The 19,436-nt window shown below is 39.6% G+C and overlaps 1 protein-coding gene across 1 annotated transcript in view; it reads left to right on the top strand.

Annotated features, from left to right (window-relative positions):
• Positions 1-780: 780 nt before the first annotated feature.
• sema6a (sema domain, transmembrane domain (TM), and cytoplasmic domain, (semaphorin) 6A) overlaps positions 781-19,436 on the top strand; it is a 166,713-nt gene continuing 148,057 nt past the window's right edge. Inside the window, exon 1 of the mRNA XM_063068684.1 lies at positions 781-823. The gene's annotated coding sequence lies outside the window, so the exon portion shown is untranslated. The remainder of the gene's footprint in view (positions 824-19,436) is intronic.

Raw genomic sequence — 19,436 nt, 5'->3', positions numbered from 1 at the left:
TTAGCAACACTTCATTTGCTTTCCAGGGTTGCCACAGACATTGGTCTTATTAGATGTTAATCCTGTAAAGTAAATCTTCTATGAACATACTAATGATGAAGATAAAGATTTAGCCTAAAAATCTTCTAATCCTTTTGATTTACAGAAAGACCCTCAAAGAAGGTCTCACGGGAACTGTGCAGTGTGACAGATTAAATCTAAAAATGGAATAAATATTTAGCGAGAAAAACATAATAGCTTTTATTGTCCACATCACCGACAATTATAGAAAACCAGGTGGCCAGTCAAATCCTTGCCTCCAAGCCTATTTTTATAGATTGAAACATTGAATGTTGCAGGAAGTTACAGTCCTTATAATGGAAGTTTCTAACATGTTGATTGTAACAACATATAGTGGCTTTTCAAACAATACGTCATTAATAACATTGCCAGGCAGTAACTGTTTCTCACAACTTCTAAATTGAGAACTCTGGGCCAATTTGGGAAGCTTTTGCATGTAGAATTGATCCTAATCATTCATCCGCAGGATGGGAGATCCCTTCCTGCTTCAAATTCCATGCTTCCGCTTCCAGGATGACTGATTTCACCTGATAGCAACAGATTTTCCTCTTATAACATGCAGAATGCACATAAAATCCTGTGGAACCATTGGTCGCGTGAAGAGCCTACCACTTGTCACCCATCCTGTGCGTAATTCCTTTGTTTATTGCAGCACGTGGTTGGCCATGGCCGCCCGTCATTAATATGCCAATTCTTTATTATCTGGGATAGCAGACCACTGTTGAACTGGGCTCAGCTATAGGACTTTGCTATCAGATAAAAGGTATGCTATTTTATTAATCAGAATTTATGTATTTCTAGATAAAATTTATTGTACATTTGTTAAAATCAGAATTTGAAAGATCAACAAAGAAAAATAATCATTTTAAAACCAGTTGTTCTGGGAGAGTTAAGCTTTATATCCAGTACATATTAGGAAGAATTATGAGTAACTGGTCACTTAGACTGATTTCTTTTACAAAATTCAATGTTAGTGGGGTGGAGTATCACTCTGCAGTCACCAGTGTTTGCTGAGTTTAATATTTTGGTGTAGATTAGGCTTTTGGCATATGACATATGTAGTCATATAGCTGTTGAAGTCGTCTGCTGCTTATGAAAGACACCCCATGTAGCTACTCTGGACCCATTGTAAATTGTGTTATACTATCACAAAGTCTTAAAGAAAACTATAGGACAGGCTTGTGTCAAATAGGAATTTTGTTTGCAAAATGGAAAAAGGAATGAGGGTGAAAAAAAGAGCAAGAAATATTTAGTAAGAAATATTAGACCTATGCTCACTCCTTATCTTGTTTTCCACCAAAACCTTCATTTGCTCTGGGTATGGTCCACATTCCACTCAGTCTGAACATATTTTGTACTTTCAAAGTGAACTTGAAGTGGGAAGAAAACATTATCCGAAGTGCTCAGATCCATACGGAGGTTATATTTGATTTGGACCAGATGTGCCAAGCTGAATGCAGCATCCCAGGATTTATAATAGAATCTCATTTGGAGCCACAGGATGTTGCTTCAGGAAATATTAATTTAATTGCCTGCTGCATACTGTGATAGAGTTGGCTAAATCCTGCTAAATATTCTCGGTGTTGCAATTTATAAAAGATCTGATTGACAACTCAAATCTCTGCCAACAAGATTTGTTTCAAAGATATGATTGCAATGAATCACCCCCCATCCCTACTATCACTGCACCCCCACCCGCACACTCACTCACACACACTCTCAAACACAGACACATATACACATAGTAGGTACTGTGAGACACCCAGCTATGGATGCTCAAATGCCCTTTGCATTCTTCTTTCTCTGGGACAAAACTGAGCTGCTAAAATGAATTCAGTTACATTTTCATTAGGACTGGTCACAATGAATTTGTTTAATATTAGATGTAAAGGAGTTAAAACTTTTGTTTCCGTTGAACTTCCAAAGATTCTTGAGTATCGAATTCTGTCCTTAATTGTTTGAGAGACACACACATATGCAAGGTAGACCTGCTGTGCAAACACTAGTAGAATTTTCTAATTTACCATATCCTGGTGGGATGGTAATTTCTCTCCTGAAATTGAAGCCACTAGCTTGCCTGATGGGCAGTCCTGCTGTGCGTGACTAACAGGTACAGACACAGAGAGATTTCAGTGAATTTCGATATAAGCTAGCATTACATAGAATTCTCTTATTGCAATCAGCTGTGCAGATCTCATGTTTGAATAAACACTTAATTCAATGTGAAAAATGGCTTATAAACCAACAACGACAATTATGTCAAACCATTATAGGGAAATGTCAACATGCTCTTAATTTGAGGACTGCGCTAAAGCAAAATGGTTGATGAGATAATAGATCACTGAATATTGTTAAATACATGCTTTGACTTCATATGGTCATTTGATGGGAGCAATTAGTAGTTGAGAGGAGTACTTGTCAAAACTACACAAGTCAACAGCTTTCCTCCTCAAAACACAAAGCACAACATTCAAGCCCTGGAAGTGCTATGTAGAAGAGAAATGTGTAGATGCAAGAGACTGCGAATGCTAGGATCTAGATCTTTTTTGTGCAGGGAGGGGGATATGGGGGGTTAATGATCATGCTGTCATTCTTGACTTTCTTGGTTTCGTGGCTATCTGGAGAGGAAGAATTTCAGAGTTGTATACTTTGATAATAAATGAACCTTTGAACCATGAAGAGAGTAGCGACAAAGTTGCAGCAGGTCAAGCAGCATCTGTGATTGGCTGAGGTTGGGGGGGGGGAAGAATTATTAACAATTGTTTGTTGAGGAGAGGTGTCTGGTTTCAAGTATCAGACATTTGAAGGATGAGGAAGGTGTTAGTCTCCTCAGGTCTTGTTGGTGGGTGACTGATCGCAGTTTTATAAAGTTCTACAGCACAGTAGATAGTTTAAAAAGATAAATTCACAGCAATAATTTGTAATATACTATGAAAGAAGAGCAAGTAATAAACTAATGGAAAGGAAGTTAGCTCCAAAGTCAGTAGATTTGTCTTTACACATCCTGATTAAACTATCTACTGTCCAAAATGATGGAAGAAAACATAATGGGCCAAGCTTTGTGGAGATATGTCATTCACCCACAAAATCTGCATCTGGAATAACCTTGGTAATATCTCCATTGATCTGACTGGCTCTGAGGGACCAGAGTAAGCAACAGCATATCTCTTCCCTCTTCCTTTCCAGTCCTGAAAAAGGATCTCACTCCAAAATATCAACTACTTACTCATTTACCTAGATGCTGCCTGACCTGCTGAGTTCCTCCAGCATTCTGTGTGTGCTGCTTTGGATTTCTAGCATCTGCAGAATTTCTCATGTTTGATTTTCTTTTAATTAACTGACTTTTGTTAAATGTTTTAAATAATTCTTTTTTAAGCATTCTTAAATGTTTTAAATCAGGGGTTCCCAAACCTTTCCTTATGCCATGGACCAATACAATTAAGCAATTGAATTCCCCAGGCTGGAAACCATTGTTTTAAACACGTTTAAGTTTCATCTTTAATGGAAATAAGTGTCAATATTTTAATTATTTGATTTTAATTTTGTATGTGAAAGATACTTAGAAACATATTTTTGACAGATCTGATAGCCAGCAAGTTTTCCCAGTTGCTGGAACTGGTCTTGTTCTGGCTCTCTACAACGTGCAAGAATTTATTCCAGCAGAACCCTGGTATAAGAATAGCACTGGGCAAGAATTGAAACTCAGGGAGCAGTAAAAGTTAATTTTTGATTTAGTTTAGGTTCATGCAGAAGAATTTCACTCCACTGTAAAACATTGTGGCCTAAATTATTGATGGGCAGGTCAGAATGAATGTTTTCTGGAGACACGTTCTAAAGCAAATTGAAAAGACTTCCTTGTCCTTTTATCTGGTGAACATCCATTGTTTGTGTTAGGGTGTGTGTGAGCACACTGGGGTGGTAATTTTAACTCTTCCACCTCAGCATCAGTCTTTCCTGTAAGTGCATTGTAATATATCAGACAGTAACAGAATATACACTTGATCACCAGTTTATTAGATACCTCCTGTACCTAATGAAGTGGCCACCGAGTGTTTGTTTGTAGTCTTCTGCTGCTGTGGCTCATCCACTTCAACGTTCAGCATGTCATACACTCAAAAATGCTCTTCTGCATAGTTATTTGAGTTACTGTCACCTTCCTGTCAGCTTGAAAACATCTGGGCATTCTCCTCTGACCTCTCTCATTAACAAGGTGTTTCATCTACGGAACTGCAGCTCATTGGATTCTTTTGGGTTTTTTTTGCACCGGTCTCTATAAACAGAGTTTACAGAGACTGTTGTGCATGAACATCACAGGAGATCAGCAGCTTCTAAGTTACTCAGACAACCCCGTTTGGAACCAACAATCATTCTACAATCAAAGTCACTTAGAACACAATTCTTTTCCAGTTTGATATTCGGTCAGAACAACAAAATGAACCTCTTGACCACGCCTGCATGCTTTTATACACTGAGTAGTTGATTGGCTGATTAGATATTTGCCTTAACAAGCAGGTATACAGGTGTACCCAATAAAGTGGCCACTGAGTGTATAGCTTAATATATTGCTTGTGTAATTTTACTGATTAATTGATACTTTTCTGGTCACTCCTTGAATTTTATATAAATTATAGATCTTAGAATTATGAGTGCAGAGGGAAATTAAAAGGAGAATGTTTTGCCTTGTTCAAATACTTACTTACTAATCTACTGGAATACCTTGGCTAGCACTTACACAACAAATAATTTAATAGTTGCCCACACAGCAAGAACTCTATAGAGGAGTTAACACTATTTATGAGAGGTTTTTTTTGCTGAGTGGTTTCACTGGGGAATCTACTGTTTGTAAACAACAAGCACAGAGTTCAGCTTTATTTTTTCCACTGTAACACTTGGTTATAGTTACATTTCTCTTTGATTATTAATGTTGGGTGGCTGACAACATTCTAACTTTAAGCCAAAGTATTCAACCGGAGACACGAGACAAGAGCAGGAAAGGCAATCTCAAAGGGCAATAAACTCTCTGTGTACTCTCTAACAAAGCCTGAATTTTTTTTCCCTGATTTGTGAGGAAATTATTTTTTTTACGGATCCATTCATCTCAAAAGCAACACAAAAATAGGGATTTCTTTCCAGAGATGAAGCAACAACATTTGCAGTGAAATGAAGTACTGTACTTGATTTGTTGTGGTGGATTCTGAGGAAAAAGTCATCCAGAATTCACATCCCTCCCCACTGATCTCCCTCCTGGCACTTATCCGTGTAAGCGGAACAAGTGCTACACATGCCCTTACACTTCCTCCCTTACCACCATTCAGGGCCCCAAACAGTCCTTCCAGGTGAGGCATCACTTCACCTGTGAGTCGACTGGGGTGATATACTGCGTCCGGTGCTCCCGATGTGGCCTTTTATATATTGGCGAGACCCGACGCAGACTGGGAGACCGCTTTGCTGAACATCTACGCTCTGTCCGCCAGAGAAAGCAGGATCTCCCAGTGGCCACACATTTTAATTCCACATCCCATTCCCATTCTGACATGTCTATCCACGGCCTCCTCTACTGTAAAGATGAGGCCACACTCAGGTTGGAGGAACAACACCTTATATTCCGTCTGGGTAGCCTCCAACCTGATGGCATGAACATTGACTTCTCTAACTTCCGCTAGGCCCCACCTCCCCCTCGTACCCCAGCTGTTACTCATTTTTATGCACACATTCTTTCTCTCACTCTCCTTTTTCTCCCTCTGTCCCTCTGAATATACCTCTTGCCCATCCTCTGGGTCACCCCCCCCCCGTCCTTCTTCCCGGACCTCCTGTCCCATGATCCTCTCGTATCCCCTTTTGCCTATCACCTGTCCAGCTCTCGGCTCTATCCCTCCCCCTCCTGTCTTCTCCTATCATTTTGCATCTCCCCCTCCCCCTCCAGCTTTCAAATCCCTTACTCACTCTTCCTTCAGTTAGTCCTGACGAAGGGTCTCGGCCTGAAATGTCGACTGTACCTCTTCCTATAGATGCTGCTTGGCCTGCTGCGTTCACCAGCAACTTTGATGTGTGTTGCTTGAATTTCCAGCATCTGCAGAATTCCTGTTGTTTGCCAGAATTCACATGTCAATTTAACTTCATATTCTAAAAGGTTTGATTAAATAAGCAAAGAACCAAAGATTTACTCTGAGGATTAAGGACAACAGAGAGAAAAAATATTTTCACATTTCAAATTCCCTTTTAAAATTATAATTTCTAAAACAGATGCATAGTTAACAATTTGTTTGTCAATGGTGACATATGCTGCTGATTAACATATTAACACTCAAAGATTTGATGTTTATAATAATTATTTGTAAATTTGGAATACTTTAATTTGCAGGTTTTTTGACTTTATTGGAAAATCGGTGTGCTTTGTCCTACACAAGAAGTTGGATTTAGTTGGTAATGATTGCAGTGCATTTCTGAATAAAATCAATGAAAGGAAAAGGAGATCAGCTTTATGCTGTTCAGTAATACATACAACAGACATGGTGTTTCTGGCCATTAGAATAAGTTCTGTTATTTTTTTGCATTTCTTCTGATGTCTCTCTCTATTGAATAAATCTATTAAAGTTCTCACGAGACAGCTTGAAGGATAATGACATTAAAAATACAGGTCATATTGAAACATTGGTTATATTCAATATTCTTTTGGCATGACAGGGGTCCCAGCATGCACTGTTCATGGAAAATGTGTCTGTGATGAGGGGAAAGAGGAAAGGAAGGAGGTGTAGGTGCTCAGCTAATCTCAGTGATGGTATCTGGGGGATAATATGGGAGGAAAGGCTTAGGGCACCTGGTACTAACAGGAAATGGCAAGCTAATCCTTTAACTCTTAAAGAAACAACATAACACTTGTAAGACCCCACAATTAGAAACTTTCTGTTTTTGCTCTTTCCTTGAAACATTTACTTTTGTATTTGATGAAATAGATTACATTGGCAAAGTCATGCAGCTGAAGATACGTAGTGAAGCGCATCTTGGAAGTCTCGAGATGTACTCCTCAGTTTAAGGTGAACCCACACCATCATTGCTGCAAGACTGAATTAAATCAGTATGTTACAATAGCATGAGAAAAAGAATTGCTCAAAAGTGAAATCTTTACTCATTGACCCACATTTCATGGCTGTAAACATGATAAAGTAGACTACTCACTCTTATTGCACGATGAAACCAGAAGCAAATTTTGGAATTTGCATAAGAGAAGTTAAATACAAAAATTCAGAAGCTATCGCTTATGATGCAAAGCTCTTTCAAAGAATAGTCCTTTAGAATCCTTCCCAGTGAACACTGCGTCAGGTTGTGGTGGCCATCTGAATAAATAGTCTTGCACCTGATCACATCAATTCTAAAAGCACTGTCAAACTCAAAGCATTTTATCATTGGATGGCATTTGTGGAAGAAACTTATTTCATGCTATTTATTGGTGAGTTGTTTAACAGATGGAAAGCAATGAATAGAAATAAATAACTATTGATAATACTGATAACAAATACTAATCACCACCTGATTGAGAGGCTGTGATCAGTAGGGTGCAAGACTGATCATGGGCCCCGATTATTCCCAATCTAAATTAATGATCTGGTTCAAGAGATCAATTTTAAGTTTGTTGATGATGAGTAATTAAGTGGGAAATGTGAGTAGTTGGGAGAATGCAAAATAAAAGGTTTCAGCAAGACTTACTGTAGATAAGTCTTGGCATCAGTGCCAGACTCCGGAGCGAAGGCTCCCGAGTTTGAATCCAAGTTGTGCCACCCCCCGAGCATGCTTTCCATCCGTGCCGGAATGAGCGTCGAGCTAGCCACTCTACCTCGTTAAAAAAAAGGGTCAAGTCAGGAACGTTCATATCGTGTCTCGGTTAATCCAAAAGGAGACCAATCCTGACACTACGTGCCAGACAAGAATGGCTGACTGTTTGGTGCGACACAATAAAAAAACTGTAGATATACTAGGTGTCAGTGGACAATATCGGCTGAAATATAATGTGGAAATTTTTGAATTTGTCCATTTTAGAAGGAAAGTTAGAAATACCAAACGTATTTTATATAGTGACAGGCTGGAAAATTATGGAGTTGTAAGCGACCACTCCATTCCACTGAAGAAACAACAAGAATATAATTGAGTGCAGGAGTAAAGAAGTCAGGGCATGGCTGAGACCATATCAAGATTATTGTCTACAAATATGGTTCCCTACTTAAAACAGGATGTACTTGCTCCATTGAAAGTTTCACACCTGATTGATTGCACATGCTTATCACAGAAATGGGATTAATTCTTTATACCTTAGAACTTAGAAGTATGTGAGGTTACCCCAAAGAGACTGACAAAACACACTGAAGGTTCAACAGATTCAGGGGGTTATTTCCTCTGGCTAGGAGTCTAGAACTAATAGTCATATCCCAAAATAGGGGATAAGTCATTAAAGGTTAGACAAATTTAATCAGGAGGATGGTGAGTCTTTTAAATTCTCTACTTCAGAGGGCTCTGGCAGAATGCAATTATTGATTGTATTCAAAACAGATATCAATGGATTCCTGAATATTGAAATGTTCCAATAGGGAATGTAGGAATGAGCAAGAAAATGGCATTGAGGTGGAAGACCAGCCTTGGTGAATGGCAGAGCAGGCTTGTGCCAATTGACCAATTCTTGCTCCTAATAATTATATTCTTATATATTGGCACAAAGTAAATAATGGGAGGTGAACAGACTGGCCATGCAGCCTTGTCTTAAAGTAAACAGATGAGATGCAAATATTAGCCAGATAGCTTGATTCTGTAGATTAGGAAATATTCGAAATATCAAAAGTCTGAATCACTGATTGGTGTTTTTGGAATTTTACCCAATATCGATACTGGGCTTGAAATGGTGCAGTTAAGAATGAAGAGAAGATTATTGCAAGTTCTGCCTATTTAAAATCTAACTTCGGTTGAGAACTGACAACTGGCAGCAAGACTCCAATTTTAGCAATGTATAAAGAGTTCATTTTTACAATTCCTTCCCTTTGAAGTCCTTAGAATTGAATTCACAGTTGCCACTACCAACCAGGAAGAATGTGTAGACACTAATAATTGCTTTTTGTAGAAATGTTGCAGACTTAGAATTTGGCAGCTTCCAATATGCACACTTCCAATGAGTCTGAGCATGAGAAATAGGTTCCTATTTCTGATTCCATCCCCCGCTCACCCCCACTATGTCATTTTTATTCCGGAATGCAACGCGCAACTATGTTGAAATTCTTCCGCTAAATATCCTAGATTGCATGGATTTTAAAGCTACTGCTCATTCCAAAGGGAGGTTCCTGAAATGAGGCTGTTCTGTTACTGACGTTCATAGCTCTGCATAGTCATGGGTTCAGTTCTATAGCAACAGCCATCCTTTGACTATTTCCTGCAAAGGATTCTGTCTGATTGACTTTGTTTTGTCCATGGCCTCTGAAGCTGGTGGCAATACCACAAATGCCTAGGTCAGCCAACCCACTCCCCTGTCAAATCTTATGTCACAATGATCAGTGGCTCTATCCACAAACTATCAGAGGCATTACCCTTTCATCCTTGAACTAAATATTTCAGCTTCAACATCAGATAGAGCATGATATAATACTACGATATATTCCTAATCAATAATTTAATGGATTATGGATGATCCATGAAACCATAAATGATCCAAGGGATCTTGATTAGTAAGGGTGTCAAAGGTCACAGGGAGAAGGTAGGAGAATAGGGTTGAGAGGGAAAATAAATCAGCCATGAGCAAATGATGGAGCAGACTTGATAAACTAAATGACTTAATCCTGCTCCTATGTCTTAATATCTAATAGCCTATGGAAACCTTGTTATTCCCTTGCTCCTCTCTGTTTATTTCTATTGCACTTTTATGTCTTTGTACTGCTGCCGCAAAATTTTTTAAAAATCTCATCATATAAGACAGTGATAATAAACCAGATTCTGATTCAAATAGATAACATTCAGGCATGGGCTGATACGCAGCAGGCAATGTTTGCACCAAATGCGACTCTCGTCTTGGCTTTTTTGCACCTACAGAACACCACAAACTTGCCACGATGGGTGCAGCTGCATCAAAGCAAGATGCTTCAGTCACCAAGGCCAAAGCAGTCCTTTTGGTGCTTATTCCACCCACAAATTTAAACATTAATTCCCTCGACTATTGGCATTGAAAGGCTGCCTTGAAAACCGGCTGTAAATTGCAACTGAGTTCCTTCTGCAAACCTCTCCAGAAACAACTCCCAAATCCGCAAATCTACCACTAAAAGCACTGCACACTAAATACAGGAGGAACTACACAGGCCAGGCAGAAAGTACAGTCAACATTTTGGGCGGAAACCCTTTGGCAGGACCAAAATGTCGACTGTACTTTTTTCCATAGATGCTGCCTGGACTGCTGAGTTCCTCTTTGTGTGTCTTACTCAGATTTCCAGCATCTGCAGATTTTCTCTTGTTTATGGTTTGCTTTACTACTAAGAACAAGGAGAGCAGGCATAGGGGACTCCAATGCATAGGTTCCTGTCTAATTCACCCACCATCTTTTCCTGAAATTATATCACCACTTTTTATCATCATTAAGTCTAAATCCCAGGTCTCCCTCTTAATAGAACTGTGGTAATCTCTTCACTGAACAAACTGCAGTTTTTAGTATGTTATAACAGTATTATATGTAATTTCTTACTGTTTTTATCGCTCTGCCTTTATGTTATAAGATCAAAATCATGTGTAATTGAAGAATTTGTTACACAGACTTTAAGATCTGATTTAACTCAATTAGTTGTTGAATCTGAATCCAAACTCACCTTTATTCTCTTCCAACAATTATCATTTTGCTATCCTCCGTTAGTGGGAATCACAAACTAATTTCCGTCCCGGATGAGAGATTCATGCAGTGAAAGGAGCATCTGCTGCTGAAGCAGAGAGGTAGCTCCAGCCAGGGGAGAGGTCAGAAAGTTGGCCAGGATCCACCAGGGACCTTAAATGCGGACCTCTCAGTGGTTTGAGACCACCAGCCAGATGGCAGGAAGAAGCACTGTGGGAGGAAGGTACATACTCTGAGAAACATGGCAGCAAGGAGAAGCACTGCAGGAGGATTTACAGGACCTGTGGGAGCAGATTTATGGCCAGCAGCACTTTGGGAAGTGGTAGCAGAATGCCAGGGAGGAGTACGTATTCAAATGCACATCAAAGAGCACGATGGCTTGCAAAAACATATTTTATTCATTAGCTTATTATAGATAAAATATATTCATGAGGAAAAATGAAGTACCTGTATTTTATGTTATGTGTAATACTGTATTTATGGACTACGTTCTATGAAATATCTTGTTTCAGCAAAAGGACTGGGAACTGTGGCACAATGTTTAATGCTCATGGATTCCTTGATGTGGCAACACTAGGCATTTATTTCAAATAGCAATTGATTTCAGGAAATGCTGGTCGAATGACTAACAGGCCTATTTCTGCTGCTGCTAAGTGATGGGACCTATGATGCCAATCATCACCATGTACGAATGTGCTAAGGTAACATTAGTTCTTCAGAGATTAGCACAGCACAAAAACGAAACTTAGCAATATGTCACTGTAGAGAAAAGCATTCAGAAATCCCGTCACAACATGACAAATTCAGTGGGCAGTTTTGCAGCAAGAATTGGAGGTAATATTTTGGTTTCCTGTTCTGGTTACACACACAATGATCTGCTCTCTGTAGTCCATTGATTTAAAAGCAAGCGTCTGCAAATATGCAACCACGTCATCCTGTGAGAGTCTCTGAGCAATCCAGCTGTGATCCTTACCTCTCACGCTCTCCTACACCGTTAATTGAAGGTGTCCATCTCCACTCTCACGGGAGCTAGTTCGACAACTCTCTAAACCACACCAACCTGGGTTTAATCTCTGCTAGAATTAATCTCAGGGGAAACAGAAGCAGTGTTACAGTCGCTCGCTGCCCTCAGAACATCGAACATAGAATATAGAATGTAGAACATAAAATATACAGCAGAGTATGGGCCCTTTCGACCATGGGGTTGTGTTGACCTTTTAGATTACTCAAAGTTCAAACTAAACTTACTATCAAAGTACCTTTAGGTCACCATATACTGCCCTGAGATTCATGTTCTTGGAGGCATTCACGATAGATACAAAGAAACACAATAGAATCAATACTTTAAAAAACCACACACAAAGGCGGATAAACTACCGTCGTGCAAAAGATGACAAATTGTGCAAATCAAAAAGAAAAACGTATGAATAGTATTGAGAGCATGAGTTGTAGAGTTCTTGAAAGTGAGTCTACAGGTTGTGGAATCAGTTCTGCGCTGAGATCAGTCTAAACCTTTCCTCCCACACAGCCCATAACCTTCCATTTTTCTTTCATCCAAGCGCCTTCAGTGCATCAGCCACTAATTCATCAGCCTGAACCACCACCCCTGACAGTGTGTTCCAGGCATTCAACACGCTCTGTGCTTCATAAAAAAAACCTACCTCTGACTTCTCCCCTAAACATCTCCCATAGGTGCGGATTTTCATCCATACTGGCTGGGCAGTAATCCAACAATACAGATTGAAATTTCTTTACAGTGTGAATGGTGAGATAATCAACCACTGTGTCCTTTTTTTTGCCTTTAGGAGCAGAACTTGTCAAAGAAACCACTATTTTGGATTACTGCTTAAAGAGTGGTAGACAGGTGAAGTCTTAAAGTGCCATTTTCCAGTGGTGGGGGTATTGTCTCATGGTAGGGGTATCAAAAACAAGAGGGTGTAGTTTTAAAGTGAGAGGTAGTTTCGAGTTTTAAACAGGATCTGAGAGGTAGGGTTTCACACAGAGAATGGCTGATATCCGGAAACTTTGCCAGAGGAGGTGGTAGAATATGACACAATTTCTACATTTAAGAGGCAATTAGATAATTCACGGATATATTTCTAATGCAGGCAAATGTACAGTCAGCATAGATATCGTGGGCTGAAGGGCCTGTTTCTGGTCTACACAAGTATATGACTCTACAATACATATATAAACATATAACAGAGAATTCTCTCCAAATACTCAACCATGTTATCCTTTGAGAGTCTCAGAGCAGCTCACAAGTTATTTCAACCATCCCACTCTCCTCTGCTCTTTAATTGAAAATTTCTGCCTACTGGAGTTCTTCAGTTTCTAATTACCACCTCTACTGGCCTCCTCTATTTAAATGGATCCCTGAATTAGTAACTAATACCAACAACTGAATGCCAATTCTTGACTCGTTGGTCAAACTCTAGCTGTAGATTGGACGTGAGATCAAAGACGGTGAAGATGAAAATGTATGCCATGGGTTAGGTGGAGGCAATCTGGTCCATTACTCTGAAACTCTTGCTTGAGATATATTTATCCATCAACCAAAAAAGTAAAAGAGAAATTGGCAATAATTTTTTTCTTGTTAGTATTCATGGTCTAGACTCACACGCTAAATTATTGGCTATGGAAATGTGCCATCACTTTGAAATAGTCTCTAGCAAGGTGGCAGTTCTGCTGGCAAAGGCACTGAGAACAGAAAGTAGGTTAAAAAGAAAATTTATTCCTTCGACTGCAGAGAGCTGGAAATATTTAGAACTGAACTAACAAAGTCTTGCTTTAAGCAACAAGATGTAAAATCATAAACAATGATGCAAGGGTCTATCAGAAAAGGATATAGAGTCAGAATCAAGTTTACTATCATTGGCATGTGTCATGAAATTTGTTAACTTGGAATTACTTGTTTGGAAAAATAGAATTCTAGTATGTACAAATCATTATGGAAGCTGATTGGAATGTAAAGTGATCCTGTATCCCATCCTTTTGTAATAAGGCCGTTCCTTGATTCACAACTTGGTGGTGATCACACCAATGTTGGGAATGTGGAATTACTCTTGTGATTTCCCCCCAATTTACCTGTAACACAAAAGTGAACCTGAGATCCTGCTCTGTATTCACAATGTGAAGGTAATTTCCTGATCCCAACCATGTTTGCAATGTGGGTGTGAATCCATGAATTCACACTAAGATTGTAATGTGGGTGAGATTCCACAATCTCAGACAAGATTGCAATATTGAGGCAATCCTGTAATCCCACACCAAGCATAATGTTCAATAGACAGGCAGAAAATTATTTTGGAACTCAGCAAGTTAGGTAGCATCTATGGAGGGCAATAAACAATCAAGATTTCAGTCCAAGACCCTTCATCGGGACACTTGATGGAGCAGACCATGTTGTCCAACACGAAGTTAATTTGGATTGAGCAGAGAGCTGAATCATTCTGCTAAGATGTGATCTCACAGAGCTGGTAGGGAGAAATGATTGCAGGAAAGTTCAGGAATTCTTGCTTAAAAGTTCTGCAGTTGCCTTTTAATGGTATGGATCCTATAAAAGTAACCTGATACTGTAAGGCAGTTCACCGAATTGTTACATATACAGTATATCCCCATTGATAATTAGTTTGAGAATGCACATTCCAAACCTATAATCACTAGCTTACTGCCTTTTACCAATTTTGTTTTATTATCTCCTGGAAAGCACAAACACATGGTGATTATTGTCCTAAGGGCATCATTATTAATGTGGCATCCCGTCAAAGTCTTTAATCATTGACACAAGAGCTACTGCAGATGCTGGGATCCTACAGCAGGACACACAAAGTGCTGCAGGAGCTCCATGAGTAAGGCAGCATCAATGGATGGGAATAAACAGTCGATGTTACAGGCTGAGACCCTTCAGCGGGACTTCATTTCCAATCATTTTACAAGAGCAGAGGTCATGAGTAACTATTAGTAATGGTCGTTTTAAAATGGACATGTTACAGGCATTGAACACCACATATATACAGTAGACATATAACCAAACGACCATTGGCAGAGTATTCAATGGGGCAACAAAGGCCATTCAATCCTCCATTGTGCTCCGTGCTGCATTCAGTTCAGCAAATACCAATGTATTTTTCAGTAATTTATTTTGTTGAATGTATCAAGCTCGTGGAAAGAGGATTAAGATCCACTGTCACATGGAAGCTGATCCACCATCAGGGATCCTCACCATGCTCTCTCCCGCTCCATCAGGAAGAAGGTACAGGAGCTTCAGGGTCTATGCCACCAGATTCAGGAACCATCAGACTCTTGAATCAAAGGGTAACTTCACTCAACTTCGCTTGCCCCATTCCGGAACTGTCCCCACAACCTAAGGACTCACTTTCAAGGACTCTTCGTTTCATGTTCTCGATTTTTATTGCTATTATTTTTTTTCTTTTGTATTTGCTCAGCTTGTTGTCCTTGGCACATTGGTTGTTTGGCCATGCTGTTGGGTGCAGTTTTCATTGATTCTACTCTGTTTCTTGGACTTACTGTGTATGCCCATAAGAAAATGAATCTCAGAGTTGTATCTGGTGACATATATGTACTTTGATAATAAACTTACTTTGAACTTTTGAAGCAGCGGCACAATACTGTACACCTCTCAGCTCCGTTTTCTCTGAGACGGTACATGCAGCTACTACAGTCGGCATTTCCGCCTTCTCCTTCTGGCCACTGAACTTCCTCTATTGTCAGGCTCTGTACAGGCCAGTGAAGCTAACATTGCAACAGGAAATTAATTTACCGATGGCATCAATCACTGCTCGCATTTTTGGTCAGTGGCAGGAAGATAGGCCATGTAGGAGAAGAATACTGCTGCCTTCAACGCAACACGTTAGATCACCTATACTGCAGGATATCAGCTGTGCCGTTGCCATAGGAAACAATCTTGTAATGTAAGATGGCACAAATAAATTGGCAGTTCCATCAACACTTGAAATTTGAAAGATGTTGTTCTGACTCTTGTACTTAAAATGATCTGCAAATTGTATTTCCATCTCTACTAGAGATAAAGAAAGGAAATAAGATTGCCATGGTAATAGAAAATATCTTATAACAATCTGGAAGGAGTAATAAAAGAAGATAATGTTCTTATCAGTATTTGAAATTTATTTTCTGAAGATTTATATTGCAGATATTCTTCCTTTTTTCCCTTTTAAGTAGAAACAGTTTCATTTGTCCTCAGACATGTAACATTTACCCTCCAGAGTGGCAAATCTCATTTCATTCAGGGCCAGACTGCCATCTTGAAGAGTCAAAAGCAAATCTGAGTCTCTAAAGTAGCTCTTAAGTGAAATGTTGGACAATCAGACGGTAGCAAGTTAAGTGAAGAAAGATATCTATTAGAAACATTGGTACAATTGTTTTACATCTTGAAGTTCTAAAAAATCTTCTATCAACTTATTGTGGTGGAAGACCCATTTTCACTACAACTGCTTATTAGCATCTGAAGAATGCCTGCTTATTAAAAGTAGTATTACTAATATCAAGAAATATGAACCTGTTAATGCAAAAGTATGGTTAAAGATGCAGAATGTTGTTAATACTCTTGACTGTTTACAAATCTAATGGAAAGTTACTGAAATAAAATCAAGCCTTTAAACAGGAAAGAGTGCAGCAAAGATTTACGAGGATGTTACTGGGACTGTTGGGCTTGAGTTATAATGAGAGGTTGGATAGGCTAGCATATTTTTCCCTCGAGGGTAGGTAGACAAGAAGTTAACTTGTAGAGGTTGAAAAATTTATGATTGGTATAGATAAGGTGAATTGCTACAGTATGCATTTTGGCTGAAGGGCCTGTTTCAGTACAGTATAATTTATGACTCTATTTCAATGCAACAAAATGAATTTTCTTCGTTGACAAATGTTTATTGGAGTAGTATGTTTCCTTCCCAATATAGATAAATTGATCAAAAAATGTCCAGATAAATAGTTATCACTTATGACTCACAATTACATTTCTTCATTGCAAATTCCTTTTCGGGAGTTAAAAATCCATTGTTACACGTTGTACTAGGGGTACCACATTAGATCTCCGATAAAGCACTAGAAAGATTTGCTAAGAGTACTATGAGTCCCATTGTGCATTTTGACCTCCATGGGCATTTGACCACACAATGAGGCAAAAGGGACTGTTGCAACATTAAAACAAAATTGGCTAAAGGACAGAAAACGGAGAATAGTATTGAATGTTCTGGAATGTTTTCCAGTATACAGCGATATTCTCAAGAGAACAGTATTGGGGTAATTGTCCTTCTGTATGATCAGGGCTTGATAAATGAAGGTATAATTTCAAAGTCTGCAATTGAGACTTATTTTTGCACAATTTGTTTATTTCTGCACATTGGGTATTTGACAGTCCTCTTTTTTCTTTAATGGTTTCTGCTGGGTTTCTTTGTTTTGTGGCTGCCTGCAAGGAGATTAATCTCAAGGTTGTATATAGTATACTGTATATACTTTGATAATAAAGGTACTTTGAACTTTGAGAATAAATTTTGTAATTTAAGACATTGGAGGAGAGTGAAAACAGTGTGTGTACATGAAGCTTTAAAAGCAAGAGGGAAAATCAAGGATTTAAAAACAATGTTCAAAGAATACTTGCCTATATTAAAAAGGGAATATAATATTACAGGAAGAAAGTTAACCTTTACACTAGTTAGGCCCTAGGAGATGTATTGTGCCCAAACACTCGGCACCACACATGAGGAAGGATTTAAAAACACTATAAAGGCTACAAAAGCAATTTAATATAATGGTACCAGTCATGTTAAAAAGGTAAGGAAACTAATACAAGAAACTTAAACGAAAACAGAAAATATTGGGTGTTCAGAAGGTCAGGCCATATCTGTGGGGAGAGAAACCAAGCTAACTTTTCAGATTGGGCACAAAATACTCTGCAGATGCTGGGGTCAAAGCAACACTCACAACACGCTGGAGAAACTCAGCAGGTCGGGCAGCATCCGTGGAAGTGATCAGTCAGCGTTTCGGGCCAGAATCCTCAACGTTGACTAACCGTTTCCACGGATGCTGTCCGAACTGCTGAGTTCCTCCAGCATGTTGTGAGTGTTGCTTTTCAGATTGGGGCCCCTTTCAGTTTAGACCTTGGCCTGGAGTTTCACGCTGACTTTGGTTCTTTGCGGGAATGGGACCTGCTCTCAAGGCCGCACAACTGGCTGCTATTCGATATACCAAGGACTCAGCTTGAAGACTAGCGCACCTTCAGGGTTCCGGGATCTCGTGGCTCTGGAGGCGGGTGGACTCGAGGTCGGTGCCTCTGCAGGAAACCGGTGTGTCGTAGGAGACGGAAGATGGCTGCTGGCTGTGTGCCCAGAGACCCGAGTTCTTTGGGCACAGAGCTCGAAAAAAGCGATGCAACAGACTTTTAACATCGTAAATCAGCGAGTTGTTTGTTATGTCTCCCCAGTCGCTGTGAAACAGAGACATCGCTTTCTCCCTTATTAGGGACAGACAGAGAGCCTGTGATATGTCAAATACCAGGTGAACAAGCAGTCTTTGGGGTACTGCAAGTCTGTGTCTTTATTGATGTTTGTCGCACACTTAAGTGCTCGGTGGTGAGTGCCGATGCTTTTTTTGCTGGTGGGGGAGGGGGTCACTGCTTTGCTGCTGCTTATGCATGGAAGGGGGGGATTAATGACTATTGTTATTAATATTGTATGCATTATTTCATGTAAAGACACAATGAAAATAGATGCACTAAAATGCAAGAAAATTATCTATTCTTCCCATTTCTCCTCCTTATGATGGATTATCAGCTGCTATCTAGGCATAATAATGCTTGAGCATCAATAAATCTTTTAGAACTTTTAGAACTCCTTTTGTGTTGGGTACGTGGCCAAACGGTTAAGGCGTTTGTCTAGTGGTCTGAAGGTCGCTAGTTCGAGCCTCAGCTGTGGCAGCGTGTTTGTGTCCTTGAGCAAGGCACTTAATCACACATTGCTCTAGTCTGTGCGAGGAGTGGCGCCCCACACAGACTTTCAATTTGCGGCTTGTAAGGCATGAAAATGCCCGACGCAGGCCTTTCATGGTCTGAGTCAACATTCCCTCCTTTTAGAAGGGAGCTGAGGAGGATTCCTTTAGCCACAGCGTGGTGATTCTGTGGAATCCTTTTCACACAGGTAGCTGTGGAGGCCAAGTCTTGATGTATATTTAAGGCAGAAGTTGATAGATTCTTGATTGGTCATAGCATGAAGGGATACAGGGAGAAGGCAGGAGATTGGGGCTGAGAGGAAAATTGGATCAGCCATGATGAAATGACAGAGCAGACTCAATGGGCTGAATGGCCTAATTCTGTTCTTATATCTTATAAGAGAAAATGAGAAAAAACACTAAGCTACTTTATTTTGTGTCATTTTTGTTCTGTTTTGAAATATGGTTTGAATGAGCCGAGTGAGTAGTCCTGAGTGTCACATTGTTATAGCGGACTAAATGGCATTAGAAACCGTGGTTACTGCAAAATGTTGAGTTTCTGGAA

This window comes from Mobula hypostoma, chromosome 16 (genome assembly GCF_963921235.1).
Source record: "Mobula hypostoma chromosome 16, sMobHyp1.1, whole genome shotgun sequence".
NCBI lineage: Eukaryota > Metazoa > Chordata > Chondrichthyes > Myliobatiformes > Myliobatidae > Mobula > Mobula hypostoma.
The sequence above is the reverse complement of the archived record's forward strand: the minus strand, read 5'-3'. Positions and strand labels throughout refer to the sequence as shown.